The following is a 22,324-nucleotide window of genomic DNA, read 5'->3' as shown; positions in this document are numbered from 1 at the left end:
CTGGAGAATCTGAGATAACAAGGTGTAGAGCTGGATGAACACAGCAGCCAAGCAGCATCAGAGGAGCAGGAAAGCTGACGTTTCGGGCCTAGACTCTTATTCAGAAATGAAGAAGGGTCTAGGCCCGAAACGTCAGCTTTCCTGGTCCTCTGATGCTGCTTGGCCTGCTGTGTTCATCCAGCTCTACACCTTGTTATCTAAGATAAGATTCATAACTGATCTAACCATTTTAGCAGATCTAAATAGACTTAAACTGTATTAAGCACACAGACTATTTTAATAAGTACATTACTTGCTGGATGAGCAACTAGTGATAATTGCTGCGTGATTTGTCAGGAGTATCAGATCAAGAAGAATGATTGTCTCTATGCCTGGGTGAATTTGAGTGTTTTGAGTTGCCCAAAAAAAATCTTCAATACAGTCAGGTTAGCCTAAAAACAAAAGAAGTCTGATTTGAAATATTTTTCAGAAAGCAAACCATCTACTGCACTTGCCCACAACACACTTTTTTCTCTCTGGTTTTGTTAAACATAAGTTTTTATTTAAATGCTCAAGCTTCAACTCTGAAACTTTTTTAAAAAAAATTTGCTTCAATTTCTATTGTCCATTTTTACTTTACAGCTTATGACCAAATCAAACCCCTTCAAAATATATCAAGTAGATAGCTTAGACCCTAACTTTTTATCTTATTTACAAGCAAGTGTGAGGTGCTGTAATTCAATTGGCCACGCGACTAAACTTTAAGCAAAACATACTTTGTTCTTACAATATAGTTAAACTACAAACAAAAGAAAGAATCAGTATAATTTTAACTCTATTGAACAACTTAACAGAATAATAGATGATTTAATTACTAAACAGCAACTGTTCCAATGTAATAATATCCCATAAACACCCCCTTGGCAAAGGCAAATTCAGTAAAATAGATTGTCTTACAATTTCTCCAGTCCAGGAGGAAAGAACACCAGAAGAAAATTCTGGCAGATGTATGGATGGTAGCTTCCACAAACAACTTAAATCCCAACAATTGAAAAGTAAACTAAAACCCTGCTTCTGTGGGAGCCGGCATCTACCCATTCATGATGCTTCTCTTGTTCTAACTTTATCTAAACAAAACCCAGGCCTCTCAAACTGCTTACCTTATTGGGTCAAAGAGAGAGCTCAGTACCACTGTCTTAAAATCTCTCTCCAAACAAAAGGACAAAATACACTTCTAAAAGCTCTTGTATTGTCACAAGCAGTGTTATTCAATGAAAAAATGCCTTGACTTTTCTTTGGTAATCAATCAAGAATGATCTGGTGTGTTGTTGCACAGAATATAGAATTGCTTGTTCCACAGATACTTGGTAAATGCAGAGGAAACTTAATGCAATTTATGAAATAATACAATTCTGATTATTACTTTCACAAGCAACTAAAAAGTTTGAGTTTTCTCAGCTTGACTGCTTTTGAAAATTTTGAATACTTAAGTGATAATAAGGGGAGATTAATCTCCCTACAATCTGGGAAAAGTCAGATGGGCAAACTTTGCCCTGGATGTCTGAGGGATCCATCAATAAAGGGGATCTTGCCTGACTAGTCAAGCGGAAGGAGCGTGTCAAGGTCACACCTTTGTCTCTTTAGGGACCAGTCCAGTGTGGAAGACTGCCATAGTCAGGGACGTTTGTGTCCACCAGCTCAGGGTCTGCCCCTCACCAAATCCAACCTATCTCCCTTGCAGAGGGTGAGCACCAACTCTCTGATACCTCCTCCTACCTTCCCCTGGACCATGACACATCAGGCCATTGTATCCACTATGGTAACTGATCTAATTTAATCCGATGTTTGCACCTCGCCCCCCCCACCCCGCTTCCAAGCTTATAGTCCCCCAACCCCGCTCAGCTCGTTTCTACCTCCTGCCAAAAATCCACAAACAGGACTATTGGGCAAACTCATTGTTTCAGCCTGCTCGTGCTCCACAGAACTCATCTCTTCCTACCTTGACTCAGTCTTCTTCCCCCCACCCCGGTCCAATCCCTGCCTATATATATCCATGATTCCTCTGACGCCTTGCATCAGTTTCAAAACTTCCAGTTTGCCAGTTCCAGCTGCCACCTCTTTACCATGGACATGCAATCCTCTTACGCGTCCATTCCCCACCAGGAGGGTCTTAGGGCTCTCTGCTTCTTCCAGGAGCAAAGACCTGAACCATCACCACCCTCCTCCGCTTGGCCAAGCTTGTCCTCCCCCTCAACAACTTCCCTTTCAACTCCTCTCATTTTCTTCAGGTAAGAGGGGTTGCTATGGGTACCCACATGAGCCCGAGTTATCCCTGCCTCTTCAAATGTCCGTGGAACATTCCTTGTTCCAGTCCTATTCTGGCCCCCATCCACAACTCTTTCTCCGATACATCGATGATATCATCGGTGCTGCTTCCCTCTCTCGTCTGGAATTGGAAAACTTCATCAATTTCGCCTCCAATTTCCACCCTGCCATCATGTTCACTTGTTCTATCTCTGACTCCTCCCTTCCCTTTCTTGACATTTCTGTTTCCATTTCTGGGGATAGACTGGCTACTAATATCCACTATAAACCCACTGACTCCCACAGCTATCTGGACTATACATCCTCACACCCTGCTTCCTGTAAAGACTCCATCCCATTCTCTCAGTTCCTCCATCTCCATCGCATGTGTTCAGATGAGGCCAACTTTGACAAGGGTGCCTCTGAAATGTCCACTTTCTTCCTCAGCCAAGGATTCCCCACCTCCATTGTTGACAGGGCCCTCAATCAGATCTGACCCATCTCCCGCACTTCTGCCCTCACCCCTTCTGTTCCCTCCCGCAACAGCGATAGGGTTCTCCTTATCCTCACCTATCGTCACACCAGCATCTACATCCAGAAGATCATCAGACACCCTTTCCCCCACCTCCAGCGAGATGCCACCACCAGACACACATTCCCCTCCCTTGTCCGCCTTCCACAGGGACTGTTCCCTCTGGGATACCCTGGTCCACACTTCCTTCACCCCCAACACCTCCCCACAGCCCTACGACACCTTCCCCTGTAACTGGCGAAGGTGCAACTCCTGCCCATTTACCTTCTGCAACCCCCAGTATCCAAGGGCCCAAACGTACCTTCCAGGTGAAGCAGCACTTCATCTGCACTTCCCAGAATATAATGTACTGCATTCGCTGCTCACAATGTGGTCTCCTCTATACTGGGGAAATGAAGCGTAGGCTTGGTGACAGCTTCGCAGAACGTTTACATTCTGCTCGCAAAAAAGACCCTGAACTACCTGTTGCCTGCCACTTTAACACACCACCCTGTTCCCTAGCCAACATCTGTCTCTGGCTTGCTGCAGTGTTCCAGCAAAGCCCAACGCAAGCTGGAGGAACAACACCTCATTTGCCACTTGGGGACCCTACAGCCCTCCAGACTCAATATTGAGTTCAATAATTTTAGAGCCTAAACTCTCCCCTCTCCCAGACCCCTACCCCAAACATCAGGCCTTGTTACCACATAGCCTGCCATTACACACCCCCTCTTGTTAGTCACTAACAGCCCCCATTAACAACTATTCACCCTCCCAGCCTGATCGTTAGCAACTCCTTTGTCTGTCCAACTGTCTTTCTCTCCCTTTGGGCTCTATCCTATTGTTTTACTCCCTACCCCACCCACCACCCTATTTTCTGCATATAAAGTGACATTTTCCCAGCCATTATCAGTTCTGAGGAAGGGTCACCGGACCCAAAACATTAACTCTGATTTTTCCTTCACAGATGCTGCCAGACCTGCTGAGCTTTTCCAGCAACTTTGTTTTTATCTGAAGGCAGCCAAGTCACCCAGGGGCTGGGTCACAGTCATCCCATTGTCCCTATTTGCAGAAATTAAGGGGGAAGAGGGGCTTGGTGAAGATTGGACAGGTAGGCAGTTGTATTGGCATGTACGTGGCATGGTGAAGTGTAAAGTCTGGAGAGGAGAGCATGCTGTTTGGGATCTCAGCTGAGGCTGAGCGATATTGACAAAGGACCACTTGCTTATCTGTGTTCTTCACAAATGGAAAGGCAGCAAGCAATGTTGAGAAGAACCGTTGCAAAGAGGCTCTCTGTGGGTGAGATAAGTGAAACAACTCGAGAGGGAGAAGCCTGCAGCTGGTCATTGGGCCTTCACATGGGGTCAATATTGTCCTGCAGCACATTAATGGCAACGCAGACATGCAGGGTGCCTACACGCTGGCCATTGTGCAACATTGACCATCTCTTTGTACTGCACCTCACTGTCACTGCTTAAAGAAAAAGCTTCCTGAGATGGAAACTTCTGTACCCATGGGCATGATGAGGAGAAGGGTTGGGCAATTCCAAGCTACCCTGCTTCCGCATGATGTATTTGTGATCCATAGTACATCCCCAACTGTTGAGTTTTTTACACTTTGTTAATGGGCAAGGAGTAATGTCACAGGGTTTAATCAAGCACCTACAGGTAAAACCAATCAAGGGATAACCACATGAATGGTGAAACGCTAGGGTTTATGAAATGTAATAACCATTGAAGTAACACTGTTTGTTTGTAAACCAAACTTTCAACATCGCATTGTCTGCAAAACAAATTATGTATATCATATTGTCACAATATGTCTTTGTGTAGAACTTCTGTGTGACATGAAACATGAATGCCAAACTGTGCATATGCACAGAAGCATCATGCTTTTGAGGTGGGGAGTGAGGCTGGGTGGGGGAAGGGTTCTAAGGATTGTGGGGAAGTGTAGTGGGAGCCTAGGAGACAAGGGCAGATCTCCCTTCATGAGCTGGTCTGTTTCTGTGCTGTATGACTCTGTCTCTATGACATTCTTCTGAATTACAATAAGTACAGGCCCACCTTACTCGGTCTCTAATCATGAGACTATCCGTCCATGTCCCTGATATCAGACAAGTGAACTTTCTCTGAGCTGAGGAAGGGACACTCAACCTGAAATGTTAACTCTGATTTCTCTCCACAGGTGCTACCGGATTTGCTGAGCTTTTCTAGCTATTTCTGTTTTTGCCTCTCCGAGCTGGAACCATTGATAACATACTTTTGGGCATAATTTGGCTGAGCAGACTTTGTTTCAATTTTGTGGGCATATTTGTGTTCAGATTCAATTTTAGTCAATGCAACATCTATTCAAATGTGAGCTAATGGTGTAAAATGCAAGGAAATTTACTTAAAATTTCTAAATGAATGGCACCCTTAAATTGAAGGCATAGATCTCATAGATAATCTACTGAAAATCTACTTTTGAGAGAAATGTAAAAACCATAAGCAATGTAGGCTAAGGTGGTGACAAACATTTCTGCATGATGTTTCAGCTTTTTGCATGGCTGTCTTTCCAGACTTCAAAGGCAGCAGTAACTGGTTCAGATGGTATGATCAAGTGATCAAAAATAGGAAACTGAGTATGGAATCGTATTTCAGACCCAAAGGAACTTTCTTAGATTTTCTGAATGTATTCACCATTGAATAAAACCTATGTTTTGAGTTTCATACCATGCGTTCAATTATTGATCAAAATGTTTTATAGAATGAGTCATAAAACAGGGAGGCTATGCTGCAGCTGTATAGGGTCCTGGTGAAGCCACACCTGGAGTACTGTGTGCGGTTTTGGTCTCCTTACTTGAGAAGAGATATACTAGCATTGGAGGGGGTGCAGAGGAGATTCACTCGGTTGATTCCAGAGTTGAGAGGGTTGGATTATGAGGAGAGACTGATTAGACTGGGATTATACTCATTGGAATTCAGAAGAATGAGGGGAGATCTTATAGAAACAGAAGATTATGAAGGGAATAGATAAAGTGGAGGCAGGGAGGTTGTTTCCGCTAGCAGGTGAAACTAGGACTAGAGGGCAAAGCCTCAAAATAAAGGGAAGCAGATGTAGGTCTGAGGTCAGGAGGAACTTCTTCACCCAAAGGGTTGTGAATCTGTGGAATTCCCTGCCCAGTGAAGCGGTTGAAGCTACCTCGCTGAATGTTTTTAAGGCAAGGCTAGATAAATTTTTGAACAGTAAAGGTATTAAGGGTTATGGTGAGCGGGCAGGTAAGTGGAGCGGAGTCTCAAAAAGATCAACCATGATCTTATTAAATGGCGGGGCAGGCTCGAGGGGCCAGATGACCTACTCGTGCTCCTAGTTCTTATGTTCTTATAAAACTAAAGCAATAGTTCAGACACAGACCAAATGTTGTCTGTGCTGATTTTTGTTGTAAGAATTTAGAACTATTTCTAGTGTAAAATTAAAAGACTGTTAGCATACAGTTAAAGAAACAAAACAACTTCTCGAATTAAAATAGTTTCCATCTGAGATATGACTTTTTCATGGTTAGTGTACAAAACAACTCCCACGGTTATGTCACGTACCTGGGTGGCTTATTGGAGAGAGGGTGAGAGATTCAAGAATGCTTTACACAAACCCAGTGTCTGAGTTGGTTTGGATGACAGCATGGACTACTTTATTCAACATGCATACTATTTAAAAAAAAATCCAGTTTCTTTGTACTCAGCAAGATAAGCATCTAATTTTTCTCACAGTTAAGTTGTGCACAGTTGTGAAAACATAATACATTTGTCATTTGAATTATAAAGTTAATCAGGTAAAAAAAATCTTTTTGTAGCCACTAGTTGCCAAATGGAGATCAAATGTCTCCTTGCAAGAAGGTACAAATTTTTGGACGACTCTTGGTAGACAGCAAAATGTTGCAATTGCATTGTCATTGTGCAGATCCCCTACCTCTGCTGAAAAATGCTGATGGACAAAAAGGAACCTGAAAATCATTGGGAAATAATTGTTAATGTTAGACAGAGCAGAGTTAGTCTCTAAATTTGGTGTAATATTGACTTAGCTAGTATAGTTAAATCTGAGTTGATTCTGCAGTTACCTATCTCTGAAAATGCACTTGAAGTTTGGTTTCACCTTCATGAAGAGCCTGCCTTAGTTCAGTTGATCGAGGCATGTTTGAAGGAGAAGTTAGTAGATGTAGGTTCATGTTCCGCTTCTGGGACTTCACCACATTAATCCAGACTGTTGAGGAAGTTTTGCATGAGAAATGCTGTGACCCTTTCTGCCTCCTGACAGGAGGGTGTAAGAAGTCCCAAGGCAGAAAATGAAAGAAGAAAATGCAAATTATGCTCTCATTTGTCCTGACTAATATCTTTCTGCATAATTACTAAAACAAGTTACCACATCATTGGCCTCCTGCATTTCCTAAGTTATGTTGGTGATATATTTCTCAATCTTTCAGGCATTAAGACATAATACCAAAAGCTTAGAAAGCTAAGCCATGCATTGTAACAGTAAAAAGGTAATCTAATGGAAGCTGTGAAAATCTAGAGGAAGTGAAGTTGAAGTTTACATGACAATGGAGATAGAGCAATCTTTCCTGGGCAAATAGAAAAGATTGCTATGTATATCTCCTTACAACCCTGCATTTTTTTGAAAGACTACTTTATATAAATTGAAGTAAATAGATTATTACGTTGATTGTTATGTATATTTAGGTTGGCTAAGTGTCATTTTTTTCACAAGCACTTGTTAAAAATTAAAGTATGAAGTACTCTGCTGAAATATTCAATTAGACTTGAAGAATTTTTGTTACTTTAATGATTTGCGGGACAAAAGCATTGCTGGCCAGACCAGAATTTACTGCCAATCCTAATTGCCCTGCGAAGGTCATGTTCAACTATCACCTTGAACTGCTGCTGGTCACGTCTTGTGGGCACATCTGAGGGCTGTTCAATGGGAATTCCAGGATTTTGACCTAGTGAATTTGAAGGAACAGCAATATAGTTTCAAGCCAGGCAAGTTTGTAGCTGAGACAAAACTTGCAGATGGTGATGTTCTCATGTATCTGTTGGTCTTCTCAGTGGTAGAGGTCACAAGTTTGGATGGTGCATTCAGAAGAGCCTTGGTGAGTTGCTGCACAGTCTTGTAAATGGTACAAACTTCTACTGATGTGCGGCAATAACGAGAAGTGACAGTTGAAGGTGGTGGATAGGTGCCAATCAAGTAGGTTGCTTTGTCCTGAATGGTTTTGAGTTGCTTAATTGTTGTTGGATCTCCACTCATCCCGACCAGCAGAGAGTGTGGAGAATATTAATTTGTGCCTTGTAGATGGTGGCCAGGCTTTAAGGAGTTAGGAGGTAACCTGCTTTCATAGCCATACTATTTAAATGACTGGTCCAGTTCAATTTCTGGAAAATGGTAACTCTCAAGATATTCATAGTCAGAGGATTCAGTGATTGTAATGCCACTGAATGTCAAGGCAAAATGTTTAGATTCTCTCTTTGTTGGAGTGTGGAGTAAATTTATGTGTCGTTGTCCTTGTTTAGACAAGTCTGTAATGAGGTCAGAAACTGGCTCTGGCGACACAAATTGAGCATCAGTGATAATGTTATTGCTGAGTAGACGTTGCTTGATTGCACTGTCCCCAGTCTGATCAAGAATAGAGTGATGGGACAGTAATTGGTTAAGTCAGATTTGTTGTGCTTTTTGTGGTCTGAATGTACTTGAGTGATTTTCCACATCGCAGGTTAAATGTCTGTTCTGTAGCTATAATGGAACAGCAAAGCTAGAGGTGCAGGTATTTCTGGAGCACAAAGGGTGAAGTGAATTGACTGAAGATAAGCAGTGAGATTACAGAATTCGGTGCTTGGAGTACTTGGGTGGAGTTTGTTTTTGTTTAGAGATGGAAGATGGGTTATACTACGTTTCTTGAATAGTATCAAATATGAAAAATGATAATTGGATGTAGGCCATTTACCCCCTTGGATCTGTTCTACCATTCAGTAGAATCGTGATTGATCTGATCGCCACCAGTCCACTTTCCATTGCCCCCTATACTTTTTGGAGTTCTTCTGTCAAACAAAAATCTGACTAACTCTGCCTTGATTATATTCAATCACATAGCCTCTGTTGCTCTGTGGGACAGAGAATTCTGAAGTCCAAAGATGGGAAACTGTAACTTGGTTATTTTTCGGATCTTGTCAAGTCTGTCTGCATAATATTGACTAGAAAAGTAACCATTAATTGTAAAACACAGTGCAAAGTTCTGAGGTGCTATTTGAAATGCATTTGTCCTTTCTCCAAGAAATTCTGTCGACTATGGCTCTTCACATGATACTACCTTGCTGATTATAACGTCTATGAATTCAGATTCATAGAATCCCTACAGTGTGGAAACAGGCCATTCGGCCCAACAAGTCCACAGCGACCCTTGGAGCATCCCACCCAGACCCATCCCCCTATAACCCATTTAAGCTACACATCCCTGGACACTATGGGCAACTTAGCATGGCCAATCCACCTAGCCTGCAAATCTTTGGACTGTGGGAGGAAACCCACGCAGACACGGGGAGAATGTGCAAACTCCACACGGCCATTGCCCAAGGGTGGAATTGAACCTGGGTCACTGGCACTGTGAGGCAGCAGTGCTAACCACTGAGCCACTGTGCTGCCCCATTGATTTTATATTGAATTGATTTTATATACACTATCTACTTAGTATTAAAATTGCCTATGCTTTGAGAGCCCACATCATAAAGAATGAGCAGGCCTACAGCGCAGTCCTCCAAACCTGTTCTTGTGTTCAATAAGATTATGGCTTCATTTCTGCACCAACAGCAGTTCTTCTTCTGATTCCTTGATTGAAGGCAGAGATCAATGAAGTTCTTGGGCTTCCACAAACCTTCTAGATAGAGAATTCCAAAGATCTAGAATCTCATTGAGCAGAAATTTCTCCTCACCACAGTCCTAAATGATTGACTCATCTATTGAGAAATTGACCCCTGAGTTCCATACTCTGCAGCCCAAGAAAACAGCCTTTTGCCATCAATCCTGTCAAGCTGTGTGTTCTTCTAAGCTCTGTAGGATAAATGGTGACCTAATATCAAGTCCCAATCATGTTACTTTAGAAATTTAGTGAAATGAGTCAGCAAAGGCTTTCATTTTTATTTTTGCTTTCACACTTTTTATTTTGCCTTCTAATAAAGAACTAGACTGAGAATCTTAGAAATCCCCGCAGTGTGGAGACAGGATGTTCGGGCCATCAGGTCCACACCAACCCTTGGAAGAGCATCCCACCCAGACCGACCCTTTCCCTGTAATCCTGCATTTTCTGTGGCTAAACCACCTGGCCTACATATCCCTGGACACTAGGTAATTTGCATGGCCAATCCACCTAACCTGCACATCTTGGGACTGAGAGGAAACTGGAGCTCTCTGAGGAAATGCATACAGACATGGGAAACATGTACAAACTCCACACAGACAGTCGCCTGAGGGTGGAATCAAACCTGAGCCCCTGTGCCAACATTTCTTGGAATGACAATTATATGGAAATTCTTTGTGTCCAGAAGCCATGCAATCATGGAGTGGGTTACAGTGGAGCCCAAACCTGTTTGTGCAGATGTATAAAACAGAATAAATTAATGTAAACATTTAAAGATGCATGCTTACATTTCTGGGATATCATTGTCTGCATTAGGGATCGGAAGTCTGGATTTCAACCAGGCATCACCATTCTAGTTTTTAATGTTGCTTCGTTTTATCTAATGATCTTATTTATTTATCATGGGAATTGTTTTAAAAAATGTGCTTCTGGCAATGAATCAATTTCTTGTGTTCTTACATGTTTTTGCAAGCTACCTGTCATCTTCAAAATTTATCTTCCATTTTCTCAAACTTGTATGTAAGACTCCCTTCATTTGATTTCTCATTTGTTGCACCATATTCCCACTCTACCTGAGAAGATGGAAAGCTTCCTATTCTTGGATGTATATGAAGGCAATTGATGTAATGTGGCACCCCATTGTACATCTTTAACACCGTGGGAGTCTCCTTCCATAAGTACAATTTCCTGGAGGATAAATGGATATTTTTAGCACTAAGACATGCACTGTGGTATAGGTATATCAAGACAGCATAATGAAATGTGGGTGAGAAACCTTATCATAGAAACCATTTCTCAGCATGTGCAAAATTAATTTAGTCACTGATATTGAAAAATATCATAATGCCAATCCCCTAACGGTGTGACATAGAGACTAATGGACAATATGCATTTTTCTTTGTCTTCACATGAATTATTGTTATCATGATCATTTTCTCTACATTTCTGTTTATGTTTATGTTTCGCTCAATTTTATTTAGGGAAAAAACTGAAAATGCACAGCAAATAATTTTCATGAGAGGACAAGACACAATTGTGCAACATCCAGAAACAAATCGCACTTACTCTTTTACTTATGACTTTTCCTTTTGGTCATTTGATGAGTTACATCCTGAATTTTCAAACCAGGAAACTGTATATAAGAACATAGGATTCCCACTGCTAGAAAAAGCCTTTGAGGGATACAACACGTGTCTGTTTGCATATGGCCAGACTGGTTCTGGAAAATCATACACGTAAGTTTGGACAAAATTTATTATGTTTGGTTGTACCAGTAAAGTGTTGCATAAAATTCCGCACTATTACTGATCTGAATATCATTCTGCTATGAATTTTCACTAACTTTGTTGGATAATGGTTTAGTGAAAGCCGTGTTCCAAAATCCAATTCTTCTTTGAGAATAATTTAGCTCAAAATTATTTATTTAGATGGCGATATCATTAATTCTGTTGTGTCAGGCTAATTCGAGTGCTGTATTGAATTCCTTCTTTTGTGGTAACCATGATATCCTTGTTTTATAAATCAAATCCATCACTTTCATACAAAAGCAAAATACTGTGGATGCTACAGTTATAAAATAAAATGTCAAAAAAATACATCTCTGTAATCCGATCCTCTCCATAGCCATTTTTTAAGTTGCTCTTGTAAAACTACCTCAAAAATTAGGAACTTTGTTGCAACATAGTGATATATTTCTATTGTTTATGTTGCTTAATGTGACCAATCTGCTAACTGCCATATTTAGTGCAAGGCAATAACTTCAGATTAAAATAAGTTTCAGTTATGGTAATGATAAGCCACATATATGCTACTATAACAAGAATCTCGAGTACTCTCTGTCCCAGTGATCAAAAAACTTACTGGTATCTTGTTTAGGTCAACAAACAGAAATTGAAGTAAAATATCAAGTGAGTAATCATTTCTGTTCAATGGTAGCTAAATATTGCTTTTAATCCCAAGCTAAACTGATGCAAAGTTTCACTGATGCACTTTGATCAGAAACACTACATTACCCAATTGGAATATTTTCTCAACATTTAACTTGTACAACAATTAAATGTATATGCTAAATTTTTTTCGATATAATTTATTTCCACCAAGTTTGGTCCTGATGCTTAATTGTTGCTTTCTTTTCTTGAAAGGATGATGGGCTTCAGTGATGAGGGGATCATTCCCAGGTTCTGTGAACAGTTGTTTACCAAAATAGCAAAACCTGAATTGCAACAGGTAATATTTTTAAGGGAAAATTTTGTATGTAGTAACAAGGAATGACCGCTGAAAGAAGACTGCTGACTGGGACATAAAGTATGGGTCCTGGCCCTGGAATAAGTCACAAAAGATGGGAGTTTGAAGCTAAACTTGTGATCAGAAGAATAGAGGGAATGAGAGTCTAAATTTTCTTTATAGGGACATTCACTTGATCCTGGCTTCTCATCTTGCCATGTTAGCTAATGAGAATCAGAACTATTTCTCCTGTTTGGGCTATTGATCAAGATGGAACTCAATCTATATTATATCAACAGAACTCAATTTGCATGTCTATAAAAAAGAACTTGGCAAGTTTTGGTTGCGCATATTTGCCATCTGCTCATAGAAACGTAGTAGATAGGAGTAGAAGTAGGCCATTTGGCCTCTTGAATCTGCTCCATCAATCGATTATGATCATAGCTGATCATCGAGCTTAATAACCCAGAGCTGCCCTCCCCCATTTCCCTTGATACCTTTCGCCACAAGAGCTATGTCTTTATCCTTCTTGAAAGCACACAATGCTTTGGCCTCAGCCACTTTCTTTGGTGGTGAATTCCAAAGGCTGACCACTCTGGGTAAAGAAATCTCTTCTCATCTTAGTCCTTAAAATATTCCCCTATAGTCTTAAACTATAACCCCTGGTTCTGGACTCCCCCCACCATCGGGAACATCCTTCCTGCATCTGACTGGTCTAGTCCTGTTAGAATTCTATAGGTTTCTGAGATTCCCCTGCAAGCCCCTCCATTTTTTATAAATTTCAGTGAATACAATCCCAACTGACTCAATCCTCCTCATACGTCAGACCTACTCTCCGAGGAATCAAATTGGTAAACCTTCACTGCACTCCCTCTATAACAAGAACATTCTTCCTCAAATAAGGAGTTGAAAACTGCACAGAATATTCCAGGTGTGGCCTCACCAGTGTCCTGTATAATTGCAGTAAGGCATCTTTGTTCTTGTACTCAAATCCTCTTGCTTTGCCTCCTTTATGTCTGCTGCACCTGTGTGCTTGCTTTCAGCACTGGTATACAAAGACACCCAGGTCTCGGTAAACATTCCCCTCTCTTAGTTTACAGCCATTCAAATAATAACTCCCCTTTCCGTTTTTTGCTACTGATGTGGATAACCTCACATATATCCATGTTATACTACATCCGCCATACATTTGCCCAGTTAGCCTATCCAAATCACACTGCAACATCTCTGCATCCTCCTCACAGCTCACCCTTCCATCCAACTTTGTCATCTGCAAATTTTGAGTTATTGTATTTAGTTTCCTCATCTAAATCATTAACAGGTATTGTGAATAGATGGGGTGCTAATACTAATCCCTGTGGTACCCCACTAGTCACTGCCTGCCATTCAGAAAAAGACCCATTTATTCCTATTCTTTGTCTCCTGTCTGCTAACCAATTTTCTATTTATCTCATACCCTACCCTAAATCACATAGGAACATAAGAACATAAGAACTAGGAGCAGGAGTAGGCCATCTGGCCCCTCGAGCCTGCCCCGCCATTTAATAAGATCATGGCTGATCTTTGAGACTCAGCTCCACTTACCCGCCCGCTCACCATAACCCTTAATTCCTTGACTGTTCAAAAATTTATCTAGCCTTGCCTTAAAAACATTCAGTGAGGTAGCTTCAACCGCTTCACTGGGCAGGGAATTCCACAGATTCACAACCCTTTGGGTGAAGAAGTTCCTCCTGACCTCAGTCCTACATCTGCTTCCCTTTATTTTGAGGCTTTGCCCTCTAGTCCTAGTTTCACCTGCTAGCGGAAACAACCTCCCTGCCTCCACCTTATCTATTCCCTTCATAATCTTATATGTTTCTAGAAGATCTCCCCTCATTCTTCTGAATTCTAATGAGTATAATCCCAGTCTAATCAGTCTCTCCTCATAATCCAACCATCTCAACTCTGGAATCAACCGAGTGAATCTCCTCTGCACCCCCTCCAATGCTAGTATATCTCTTCTCAAGTAAGGAGACCAAAACTGCACACAGTACTCCAGGTGTGGCCTCACCAGGACTCTATACAGCTGCAGCATAGCCTCCCTGTTTTTAAACTCCATCCCTCGAGCAACAGCAGACAAAATTCCATTTGCCTTTTTAATCACCTGCAATTCCACCTTCAGCGATTTATGCACAAGGACACCCAAGTCCCTTTGCACAGCAGCATGCTGCAATTTTTTACCATTTAAAACATAGTCCATTTTGCTGTTGTTCCTACCAAAATGGATGACCTCACACTTATCAACGTTGCACTCCATCTGCCATCAACATTGTATTCCATCTGCATTTTAATTTTACGCATTAATCTCTTTATGTAGACATTGTCAAAAGCCTTCTGAAAGTCAAATAAGCACCATCCACTGTCTCCCCCGATCAACTCTAGTAGTTACATCCTGAAAGAATTATAATAGATTTGTCAAATGTGATTTCCCTTCTGTAAATTCATGCTGACTGTGCCTGATTCTACCACTATTCTCGAAGTAGTCTACTGTAAAATCTTTACTAATGGACTCTTAGCATCTTCCCAACCACCAACGTCAAATAGTTGGTCTATAATTCTCTATTTTCTCTCCACCTCCCTTTTAAAATAGCGAGGTAATGTTAGCAATCCTTCACTCTGTAATACTGTTCCTAAATCTAAAGAATCTTGGAAGTTGACCATTAATGCACTCACTATTTCTAGGGCCACTTCTTTAAGTACTCTTGGGGGATATAGATTAACAGAGTCTGGGGATTTATCAGCCTTCAATCCCATCAATTTCTCCAACACCATCTTGTGACTAATACAAATTTGCTTCAGTTCCTACTTGTCACTAAACCCTGTATTCACCATCATTGCCAGTACATTATTTGTGTCCTTTGTGAAGACAAGCAAAGTATGAATTTGGTTTGTCAGTCGTTTCTTCATTCTCAATTATAACTTGCCCTGTTCTGACTATAAGGGGCTTGCATTACTTTTCACTAATCTTTCTCTTTACGTATCTATAGAAACTTTTACAGTCAGATCTTGTGTTCCCTGTAATCTTACACTCAGTCTCTCTTTTCCAATTCTTAATCAATCCCTTGATCCTCCTTTGCTTTCTTCTGAACTGTTCCCAATCCTCAGGTCCATTTTTTTTCTTGCCAATTTGTCCACCTCTTTTGTTTTTTGCATTTGATACTATCTCTGACTTCCCTCGTAAGCCATGGTTTGGCCACTATTTTCTTGCAGTTATGACAGGCAGTAGTTCACCCATTCTGTCTTTGAAGGTTTGCCATTGCCTAACCACTCATTCCTTTCAGCAACATTTCCTAATCCATCATAGCCAAATCATGCCTTCAGCCATTGTTCCTTTAAGATTCAGGACCCTATTTTCTGAATCAACTGTGCCATTCTCCATCTTAATGGAGAGTTGTAGTGATATTATAGTCATTTATCATTAAGGAGTCTTACATTACCAGTTACTTTATTCCAAACGAGGAGTGTACATTATCAATTATTCCTTCCTTATTGTATAATACTTTAGTCTACGATGGCTTGTTTTCCAGTTGGTTCCTCAACATATTTGTCCAGAAAACTATCCCTTATACTTTCTAGGAATTGATCCGCCAATGTATGTGCACGTTAAAGTACCCCATAATTACAGATTTTCCTTTGTAGGCATCTCTGATTTCCTGTTTAATGCCATTCCCAACATGATTACAGTTTGGTGGTCTATAATATAACCCCTGCTTGTTGCCCTTTGGCATTTTTCACTTCTACCCACACCGATTCTACGATGTCTGAACTCATATCTTTCCTTAAGATTGTGTTTATATCTTCTTTAACCAGTACTGCAACTCTGCCTTTTTTGTCTAACCTTCCTAAATATTAAATACCCCTGGATGTTCAGTTTCCACCCCTGATCACCCTGCAGCCATGCCTCCTGTAATCCCAACTATATCATACTCATTTACGTATATTTGCATGATTAATTCATCTGTTTTATTTTGAATGCTCTAAGCATTCAAGCAAAAAGCCTGAAGGCTTGTCGTTTTAATGTTCCTTGTCCCATTACCACTATTTCTTTTACTGTGGCCTTTTTTGATTCTGGCGTTTGATTCCTCTGCCTATCACTTCTCTTAGAGTCATAGAGATATACAGTGCAGAAACAGATCCTTCAGGCCAACTCATCTGTGCCGAGCAGATATCCTAAATAAATCTTGTCCCGTTTGCCAGCATTTGGCCCATATCCCTCTTAAACCCTTCCTATTCATATATCCAATGTTATAATTGGACCAGCCTCCACCATTTTTTCTAGCAGCTCATTCCATAAGTGCAACACCATCTGCATGAAAACATTGCCCCTTAGGTCCCTTTTAAATCTTTCCCCTCTCACCTTAAACCTATGCCGTCTAGTTTTGGACTCCCCCACCCCAGGGAAAAGACCTTGTCTATTTAAGCTATTCATGCCCCTCATAATTTTATAAGCCTCTATAAGGTCACCCCTCAGCCTCTGACGCTGCAGTGAAAATAGCCCCAGCTATTCAGCTTCTCCCTGTAGCTCAATATCTCCAACCCTGGTAACATCCTTGTAAATCTTTTCTTAACCCTTTCAAGTTTCACAACATCCTTCCGAGCGCAGGGAGATGAGAATCGAACACAGTATTCGAATAGTGGCCTAACCAGTGTCTTGTAAACTGAAACATGACGTCCCAACTCCTATACTTGATACGCTGACCAATAAAGGCAAGCATACCAAACACCACCTTCAATATCCTATCTACCTGTGACTCCACTTTCAAGGAACTATGAGCCTGCACTCTAAGGTCTCTTTGTTCAGCAACACTCCCGACTTATATTTACCATTAAGTGTATAAGTCCTGCCCTGATTTGCCTTTCCAAAATGCAGCACCTCACATCTAAATGAAGCTCCACCTGCCACTTCTTGGCCCATTGGCTCATCTGATCAGGATCCAGTTGTACTCAACAGTAACTTTTGCTGTCCACTACACCTCCAATTTTGGTGTCATCTGCTAACTTATTAACCATACCTCCTATGTTCGCATCCAATCTTATTTCCCATTTCTGTCGTTTGTTCTTGTCCTGGATTTCCCCTTCCTCTGATTCTTTGCTTAAGTTGCACCCAATTTAGTTTGAACCCTCCCCAGCTACTTTAGCAAGTACTCCCCCAAGGGCATCAGTCCCAGTCCTGTCCATGTATAACTTACCCATTTTGTCTCACCTCCCCCAGAACTGATCCCACTGCCCCAGGAGCCTGACACCTGTCCCCTCACACCAGCTCTTTAGTAACGTATTCATCTGATATATCATGCTATTTCTACTCTGACTAGCATGTGGCACTGGCAGTGATTCTGAGGTCGTCCTGCTCAAGAATTCAGATTAAGATTCCAGACTAAAATGAAACCAGCCAAAGAGGAAATCATCAGCTAATTAGGTAGCTTCTCTGAAGAGATGAGCTAACATCTCCAGTTGATGTCTTGTCATTTGAACTGGAAAATGTTTATGATGTAACAAGCTTGAAATGCTCTCAAAAAGGGAAACGGCAGGAGCTGGGGAACTTAGAAAGAAAAGGAAGGTCTCTGTTAGAGTCGAAGGCTGGAGTGAATAAATTGCAAAAGGAATAATGGACTAAATGAAGTGGTGCATATGTGAATTGTAGAAATATCAACGCTATCATGTAGAAAAATGGAGACAGAGCATGCGACCTAAAATTGTTGAACTCTGTAAGAACCGAAAGAACTGCAGATGCTGGAAATTAGAAACAAAAGCAGATATTGCTGGAAAAGCTCAGCAGGTCTGGCAGCATCTGTGGAGAGAGAAACAGAGTTAATGTTTCAGGTCCAGTGACCTTTCCTCAGAACTGGTCAGTGGCAGACATCAGGATGTGGGAAACAAAATCTATCAGGAGATAGAGAAAGCATGTTGAAAGGCACAGTAAATCGTGGGAAACTTCAATATGCAGGTGGTCTGGGAAAATCAGGCTGGTAGCTGATCTCCAGGAAAGTAATTCATGGAATTTCTACGCAATGGTGCCTTGTGGTAGAGCCCATTAGGGAACAGCCAATTCTGGATCTGTCTTGAGGCAGGGATCAGAGAGCTTAAGGTGAAGGAACCCCGGGGGCAGTGATCATAATACAGTAAAATTCACCCTGCAGTTTGAGAGAGAGAAGCTGGAATCAGGTGTAACAGTATTACATGTGAGCAAAAGTATCTATAAAGGTATGAAGGAGGAGCTGCCTCGAGTTGCTTGGAAGGGGACTCTAGCAGGGAAGACAGTAGAGCAGCAATGGCAGGAGTTTCTGGTGGTAATTTGGGAGGCACAGCAGAAATTCATCCGAAGGAAGAAGAAACATACTGAGGGGATGATGAGGTGCCCGTGGCTGACAAGGAAAGTCACAGACAGCATAAAAGTAAAAGAGAAAGCATATAATGTGGTGAAGATTAATGGAAAGCCAGAGGTTTGGGAAGCATTTATAAACCAAAAGATAACTAAAAATGCAATAAGAGGGTAAGCTACCTAGTTAATATTAGAGTTTTTTTTTAGACATATATAAAAGGTAAGAGAGGCAAGAGTGGACATTGTATGTCTGGAGAATGAGGCTCGAAGTAGTAATAGGGAACAAAGGAATTGGGGAGGTAGTGGGGTCATGGTAATGTCATTGGACCAGCAATCCAGAAACCCAGGCCAATGTTCTGGAGATGTGGGTTCAAAATCCACCAGGCTGATGGTAAGATATGAATGCAGTAAGTGTTTGAATTTAAAAAGCTGGCCTACTTTTGACCATATAACTACCGTCAATTATCGGCATTAGGCATTTTATAACTTACCACTTGGTGGAAAGGGTTAAAATTCCCCTCAAAATATTTCAGACTGAAATTACAACTTTAAATGCAGCAATATTCTGATGTGTTTACTCAGCTACTTCATTCAGATCATAGATCATGTATTTTTATTACAGCAGCATTTGCAATAAATCTGACCTTTAATGTGAAAGGTCTTTTCTTTTCATGAGTCGCAAATAGAATATTATTTTGATTATATTTCTCTTGATTTTTCAAAGATCACATACCATATTGAAATGAGCTTTTTTGAAGTCTACAATGAGAAAATTCATGACTTATTGGTTGGTGGAAATGGAAAGATGCAAGCAAAGCAATCTGTGAGTATGAAGTAAATCGTTCATTTCACCAATGTTTATTTTATATTTTCCAACTTAAGTTTGATCATGTTAAAAGCTTGAGTTGGATATAACACCCAGAGATGAGCGTGCTGCTGTTAGACCAAAGGCTCACTCTACCTCTCCATTGCTATTTTAAATGTAATTCTTTATGATTTATGATATTCCAAGGCTGAGTGGGAAGGTAAGAGGCTTTGGTTTCTGCTGGTGTCAGTCTTGATTGTCTGCCAAGGCAGATGGAAGAGATTTACCAACTTACTTTTTTTTGTTTACCTTCTGCTCCTAACCTTGTACTTCGAAAGGTCCTTGGTGCCCTGAACAGTGGGAAATGAGGAGTTAAATAGGTGGATGTTGCATTTCCTACATTTTAACGCGTTGGGTTGTTCCTAACTTTATTTTGTTAACCCTGCCATGCCACATATTGGAAACTTGTAGAAGGTACATCCTGGACTTGGGTCCTTAATTCACTATTCCACCGTAGTAAAATAAATTTTGGTACTGCAAAGTTTGAGACAGCCTCTTTCTTAGTTACTAACCTATTCCTAAACTGGAAACTATTGTATATCATTAAGCAGATATGGAAAATTACTACAGTCTCTAAAAATTCATGTTTCAGTTAAGTTAGTGAGCCAATCTGAAATGTTACCAATTCTTCTTTTCCCTTCACATTAACCTGGGAATCAAAGCCAGTTGTCATGCTTAATTCAATGCCCTGCCTGAAACTAGTCCTCTGAATGCAGAATAAAAATTAAGTTTGAAAACATCTTGACTTATGTGGCTCTGTCAGACCAAGCACTGTGAGCTGAACTGCAGGAAGAGCCTTCTTCTATTAAAATGTCAAACTGTGGAGCTGTTGGCCAGAGTTGTTGGATTAACATAGATAGAGTTGTGCATTGGGAACCACAAATAGAATCCCTGACACTGCCTGGGAAATTGACCTTTCTGCTGGTCATTTCTCCTCCATCTGTAATCCTCCAAAACAGCCGTTGAAGTCAAAGAATTTAGAGAGTTACAACTCACTTAGTTCAGTAATTATCCAGGAAATTCTGGAGGATAAAAATTTGTGTGTAAACTTCTGTGTAACTATTAAACTAACCATCCAAGCTCATTGCCAAGTACCCCACACCCCACCCCCATTCCTTTTCTACCCAGTCCCACTGTCCTGGTTGATTGTGTTCACACAGACAACCTGGCCTCTCCTTTCCCACCTGACCTTGCTGGGGCTGATTCCTCCCATCTCTCCTGGCCTGACCCCCTCAAGCCCATCTATTGCCAGTCTGAATGTTCTCGGACGTACAAACCTGTCCCAGTTGTCGGGCTGAACACCCCTTACCACCTGCCTGACATTTCCTCACACCCATTGACTTATTCATCTGGACTCAACAGCCTCTCCCACTTGTCAAAACTGACACCCCCCTGACCTTTGACCTAACCTAAGTACTCAGTCACTTGCCTGGCACCCGACCCACCTCCCTCACCTAGAATCCAACCTACCTTGCTACTGACATCCCCTTTCCTGGCATACAAGCCACCTGCCCTTGCATTTTTACCGTTTCACAGTAGTTGTCAGTGCTGCTGAACATTTAGTTCAAGAACATGGCATCAGACTACTGCAGAAGGGAATGTGGTTTCTGCAAAAATATTCTTCGCTGCTGGTTTTATGGATTCCTGGTCAGGATTGCAACAGGAGGCTCCTGTCCAGAAATCTCCATGTAAAGAAGATATCTGAAGGTAAGTGTGTAATTTTTAATCTAATCACGTTTGAAATAAGGGTTTCTGACTCTGATTGAAATATTTGGGTCAATGACTTTAGTCTCCAAAGTTTAAACAGTTGGTTTGGTGCTAATGCTTTGTATTACATGCATTATAAATTATATTGTAATACTATTCAAATGATTAATCAAACACTACTTTGTTGTTTTGTAGCTCCGAGTAAGGGAACATCCAGTCTTTGGACCCTATGTCGCTGATCTTTCATTGTAAGTTATGGGTAATTAATTTATGCTGTGGGTAGTGTACTTTGCCATCCTTCACATCTTTTTTTAAATGTAATGGAGGTATTAAAGAAATGTTTTCTTCGTTTTTTTTCGTTCTTGTTGAATAATGAATTTATTTTGCATGGAGTGCAAAATCATTGAGGAAATTTTCCTTTTGAGTCAAATATTAACATTTTGTTCAGATGGTTTTCTCCCATTCTCCACATTTTAGATAACTTGAATTGTTTTGAGTCATGCTTTTAGCTGTTTCTTTGTTTTATTTGTTCTTAAATGGGATATGTGCATCACTGGCTTGGCCAGCATTTGTGCCCATTCCTAATTAACCTTGCTGCAGTCCATATAGAGTCATAGAACTGTACAGCATGGGTCCCATAGGATGTAGGTACCTTCATAATGCAGAAACGACAGAAGTTTGAACCAGTGATGGTGAAGGAATAGTGATACAGTTCCAAGTTGGGATGGCACATTTTGGAGGGTGACTTGTAGATGATGGAGTTCCCGTGCATCTGTTGCCTTTCTCCCTTTTAGTTGGTAGAAACTGCGGATTTAGAAGCCGCTGTTGAAGGAACTGTGGGCGAGTAGTTACGATGCATCTTGTGGTTTGTACTTATTGCTGACACTTTGACACCTAATCCATCAATTTAAATACTAACAATCAAGTAGATTCTTTTGTCCAGGGTGGTGTTAAACTTCTTAAGTGTTGTTGAATCTGCACTCATCCAAGCCACTG

At 41.0% G+C, this 22,324-nt stretch overlaps 1 protein-coding gene across 1 annotated transcript in view; it reads right to left on the bottom strand.

Annotated features, from left to right (window-relative positions):
* camsap2a (calmodulin regulated spectrin-associated protein family, member 2a) overlaps positions 1–22,324 on the bottom strand; it is a 263,661-nt gene that overhangs the window by 143,410 nt on the left and 97,927 nt on the right. The window lies entirely within an intron of this gene.

This window comes from Rhincodon typus, chromosome 10 (genome assembly GCF_021869965.1).
Source record: "Rhincodon typus isolate 14 chromosome 10, sRhiTyp1.1, whole genome shotgun sequence".
Taxonomy (NCBI): Eukaryota; Metazoa; Chordata; class Chondrichthyes; order Orectolobiformes; family Rhincodontidae; genus Rhincodon; species Rhincodon typus.
This window is presented reverse-complemented; position numbering and strand designations above follow the sequence as displayed.